Source organism: Gossypium raimondii, chromosome 2, assembly GCF_025698545.1.
Source record: "Gossypium raimondii isolate GPD5lz chromosome 2, ASM2569854v1, whole genome shotgun sequence".
NCBI lineage: Eukaryota > Viridiplantae > Streptophyta > Magnoliopsida > Malvales > Malvaceae > Gossypium > Gossypium raimondii.
This window is the reverse complement of record NC_068566.1, coordinates 4,694,113-4,699,222: the sequence shown is the minus strand read 5'-3', so window position 1 is coordinate 4,699,222 and position 5,110 is coordinate 4,694,113. Positions and strand designations below refer to the sequence as shown.

The 5,110-nt window shown below is 35.6% G+C and overlaps 1 long non-coding RNA gene across 1 annotated transcript; it reads right to left on the bottom strand.

Moving 5' to 3' along the window:
• Positions 1-385: 385 nt before the first annotated feature.
• Positions 386-4,482, bottom strand: LOC128034608 (uncharacterized). Its single transcript, XR_008190712.1, has 2 exons — positions 4,370-4,482; positions 386-622 (listed from the first exon to the last, which is right to left on the bottom strand). It is a non-coding gene; the product is annotated as an uncharacterized LOC128034608 (long non-coding RNA).
• Positions 4,483-5,110: the final 628 nt, after the last annotated feature.

Genomic DNA, 5,110 nt, shown 5'->3' with positions numbered 1-5,110 from the left:
ACTAATTCGTTAATTCAAACTGTTTTTCCAAGTCATAAAAAAAGCTGAAGTTGTAACTTATCAAAAACTGGTTTGGGTGTCAAATTGTCCCTCATTTATATTAATTGAAAATTATGAATGTGATTTTTATATTCAAATTAAGACTTACAAATAATTTATATTAATTTCTTTAAAATTATTTAAAATTGTATATTATATATATTATCATATTATTGAATTATCATATATTCTTTATATTTATATTATAATCTAAATTGAATATTAGTTAACTCCAAAATAATATTAACATGGCATCGTGGTAATAATAATGACATGAGAAAGAAAAATACTTTGCATCCGAATCAATTATTTTATCATTTATAATTTTTTATTGATTTATAAAGAATTATGTTTATTTAATTAGTATTTATTACTTTTAAAAATTAGTTAAAACTTATTCCATAGTCTGCTACCCTAGCACGTCTCTGTCTGCTTCTCTGGCAAGTCTTTTTTTGTGTTTTCTTGTTTTGGTGGCGTTCATCTCCATTGATTTGAAGTGATTTCTTTAACGGAGGATTCGAGTACAGCATCCATGGAATCAGAATTTGCGGGTTTATCTCTTGATGAAGAAGAAGAAGAGATCCTGCAAGCACAAGGTGACTCAGATTTAGTTAATAATGAAGAATCTCTTAGTCTGGTTAGTTGTTTTCTTACAACCAATATCATCCATTATCCAGCAATGAAAAGTACCATGGCTAATCTATGGCATCCGGTCAAGGGTGTTCAAACTAGAGATCTGGGGGGAAAAAGGTACTTGTTTAAGTTTTTCCATGTTATTGATATGGAAAGAGTTATTAAAGGGGATCCTTGGACATTCAATAATCATCTACTAATTTTACACAAGTTGCAAAGGGGGGAAGATCCACTAAAAGTTCCTTTAATCTCATCACCGTTTTGGGTTCAAATACATGATGTGCCCATTGGGTTTTACTCTGATAAATTAGCGATGCAGTTAGGGAATTTTATTGGAATTTTTCAAGAATACGATGGATCTAGTTTGGGGAAAGAAAATATGAATTTCATGAGGATAAGAATTCAAGTTGACATTCGGCGCCCTCTCAAAAGGAAAAAGCAGGTTATTTCTAATAACAAGTGCTCTTATGTTAGATTTAAGTACGAAAGATTGACTCTTTTTTGCTTCTACTGTGGCCGTCTTGGACATAATGACTTCTTTAGTGAAGCAAAAATAGAGGCAGGGGTTGAAGTTGATATGATGGGATGGGATTTATCTTTGCGTGCACAATCAAGGAGAGCCCAAGCAATGAGGAGTGTATGGTTAAGAGAGGAAAGAGGTTCTGAGGGAGGAATGAGCGGAGGAAATAATGAAAGGGGAAGCGTAGGAAATTTTAGGGGAAGTGTTGATTCTATTTTAGGATTTAATCTGGAAGGTAATGGGTTCTCCTTACAAATAGAAAAGGTTAGACCTTTAAATGATTATAGTCAAATGGCTATAGAACAGGAGTTGGAGAATGAGATGATTATAGGAGAAGATGGAAAAAAGAGAGGGAGAAAGGATATTAAGGATAGTAGGGAGATAGAAGGGAGAGATAGGAAAGTACAGGGATTCAATCATTTATTATCGGCGGCTGCCAAGAGGCAAGCCGACCGATCGTAATGAAAATATTAAGTTGGAATGTCCAAGGTTTGGGGAATCCTCGGACAGTTCATCGACTTCGACATTCACTGAAGAAACACTATCCCCAAGTGATCTTCTTAATGGAGACAAAAATAAACAAAAAAAATGATGGAAAAATTCGAAGAAGTTGTGGATTTCACTTTGGAATTGATGTGGATTCGATTGGATCTAGAGGAGGACTTTGTTTAGCATGGAGAAGGAATGCTAGTATTACACTACAGAGTTTTTCAAGTAGACATATTGATGTGATCATTGAGGAAGAAGGAGATGGAGAAAAGTGGAGCTTTATAGGTTTTTGTGGTTCCCCTTATTCATATGATAGGGAGGAATCATGGAACTTGTTGCGACAATTAAGAAACCAGGGAGATGACTCATGGCTGGTTTGTGGGGATTTTAATGAAATCTTATATGGTTTTGAGAAGAAATGTGGTTTGCCTAGAGAAGAGAAAAGGATGGAAGCATTTCGGAAGGCTTTGGAAGATTGTTGTTTAGTGGATTTGGGTTATTCAGGAAAGAGGTTTACGTGGGAGAGAGGAAATCTGCCAGAAACTAATATCCATAAAAGATTAGATAGAGGAGTGGCAACAGAACGATGGAGTGACTTATTTCCAAATTTTATAATTCAACACCTCCCACATTCATTTTCAGACCATTGTCCACTTCTTATTGATACGGATCACAGAGTTAAAAGGATAGCAGATCAGAGGTTCAGGTTTGAAGCATGGTGGATTTTGAAAGAGACATTCTTGGATGAGACTAAAAGTATTTGGGAAAACTTACAGGAGACCTTGTGAAGAAGCTGGAAAATTTAAAACGAGGGTTACAAAGGTGGAGTGTCTGGTTCCAACAGAATAAAAGGATGAAAAATGAGGTCTTATTGTCAACATTAGAAATGTTGCTTGAAGCGAATAGAAGTAAGGAGAACTTGGCAGAGATTATTGACACAAAAATCCATCTAAATTTAGAAATTGAGAAGGATGAAAGCTATTGGGAGCAGAGGGCCAGAATTAATTGGTTGAAAATGGGAGACAGAAATACAAATTTTTTTCATAAACAAGCATCGCAACGAAGGAAGCAAAATAGAATCCACAAGTTGCAGGGTGAAGACGGTAGGGAGACGGATGAATGGAAGGATATGGAGGAAATTTCCAGATCGTACTTTTTACGTTTGTTTTCAACAGAAGGGCAAAATAACTTTGAGAATATCTTAACAGGTATTAGAAGGTGTATTTCTAAGGAAGATAACATTAAACTGAAGGCAAGGTTCACAAAGGAGGAAATTCGGGAAGCTCTTTCAGGAATGGGTCCTACAAAAGCACTGGGAGAGGATGGTTTCCCAGCCTTATTCTATCAAAAGTGTTGGTCAATTGTTGGGGATGACGTCTCCAATTTTTGTCTCCAAAGATTAAACCAATGTATGGAGTTACATTCAATTAATAAAACAAATATTGTGTTCATCCCAAAAATCCAGAATCCCTTAAGCATTACCCATTTTAGACCTATTAGTTTATGTAATGTGATTTACAAATTGATTGCTAAAGTCATTGCGGATAGGCTACGGGGGATAATTTATAAATGTATTGATTTAGCACAGAGTGCTTTTGTTCCAGGAAGGCTGATTTCTGATAATGTGTTACTTGCTTATGAAATTCTACACACTTTGAAACTGAAGAGATTGGGGAAAAAAAGATTCATGGCTATTAAACTGGACATGAGTAAGGCATATGATAGGGTTGAATGGGGGTTTGTTAAAGGAGTAATGGAAAAAAATGGGTTTTGACCCAGGATAGGTTGATTTAGTACTGAATTGTGTCTCTTCAGTCTCATACTCTGTGAGTTTCAATGGAAATATTGGTCAAATGTTTCTCCCATCGAGAGGTCTTAGGCAAGGGGATCCTTTAAGTCCATTTTTATTTCTTATTTGTGGAGAAGGACTCTCAAGTCTAATGAGGTTAGCAAAAGAGGATAATGTTTTTAAAGGTGTTAAAACAAGTCGAGAAGGGCCAGTTATCTCCCATTTACTATTTGCAGATGATTGTATTTTATTTGCAGAAGCTACGGATAGGGGAGCACATTCATTAAAACAGATACTGCAAGAATACGAGACAAGTTCTAGGCAATGTGTGAATTTTGAAAACTCGACTGTTTTCTTCAGTACTAATACAAAAGAGAGTGAAAGGAGTGTTGTTTCACAGATCCTTGGAGTCAGAAGAGCTAATGATTTTGAGCGATATCTAGGACTTCCTAGTATGGTGGGGAAAAGAAAGAGATTATCTTTTCAAAATTTGAAGGACAAACTCAAGCAAAAAATCGACAGTTGGAGTATTAGGTATCTCTCACAATAAGGAAATGAAGTGTTTATTAAGGCAGTTCTCCAAGCTATTCCAACATACTCGATGGCTTGTTTTCTACTCCCTAAGACGCTTTGTACAGATTTGGATAGAATAATAGCCAACTTTTGGTGGCAAAAGAGATTTAATAAAAAAGGTATCCACTGGTGCGCTTGGAAGGATATATGTCTATTAAAAGAAGATGGTGGTCTCGGTTTTCATGATTTTGCTAAATTTAACGTTGCATTATTAGCGAAGCAGGGATGGCGTCTTATTAATTATTCGAATTCATTATTGGCCCGTGTTTTGAAAGCAAAATATTTTCCCAATTTAGATTTCTACAAAGCTCAGTTGGGGAATTTACCTTCATTTACCTGGAAAAGTATATAGGCTGCGAGAGGACTTCTTGATAATGGACGCTGTTGGAGGGTGGAGAGAGGTGATCAAATTTCCATACGGGGAGATTCATGGATATCGGGGATCGAAGGTAACAGAATCACGATTCAAGAAGATAATGAAAATGTTAAATTAGTCTTGGATTTAATTGAGCCAAATAGCAGGAGCTGGAAAACAGAGCTGATAAGAAATACCTTTCAACCAGATGTTGCAGAGCAAATATTACAAATCCCTCTTGCGGAGACAGAACAAGAAGATCTTCAAGTATGGAGAGGAGAACCGACAGGGGAGTTCTCGGTGAGGAGTGCCTATAAACTATTACATGGTTCTAATCTGGACCCTAATGATTTATTATTACATAACGAGACAAAAAATTTCTACAACAAATTATAGAAGTTACATATCCCTTCAAAGATTCAGATGACAATATGGAGGATTTCTTGGGATTTTATCCCTTCCTTTGTCAACCTCAAAATAAAGAGGTTAGTGATGAACTGTAATGACCCAAAATTCGCGGGCATCGGAAAAGTATAATATCGGGCCTCCGTCTTAGTAATTTGAGTTCAGAAATAATTATTAGAAATATTTACGAGGCTAGTTGTGTGTTTAAGTAGGTTTTGGATAGGTAAATTTAGTTTAATTATGAGTAATTAGTAAAAAGGATTAAATTGAATAAAGAGTGAAAGTCTAATTATAGATTAAAAGAAAG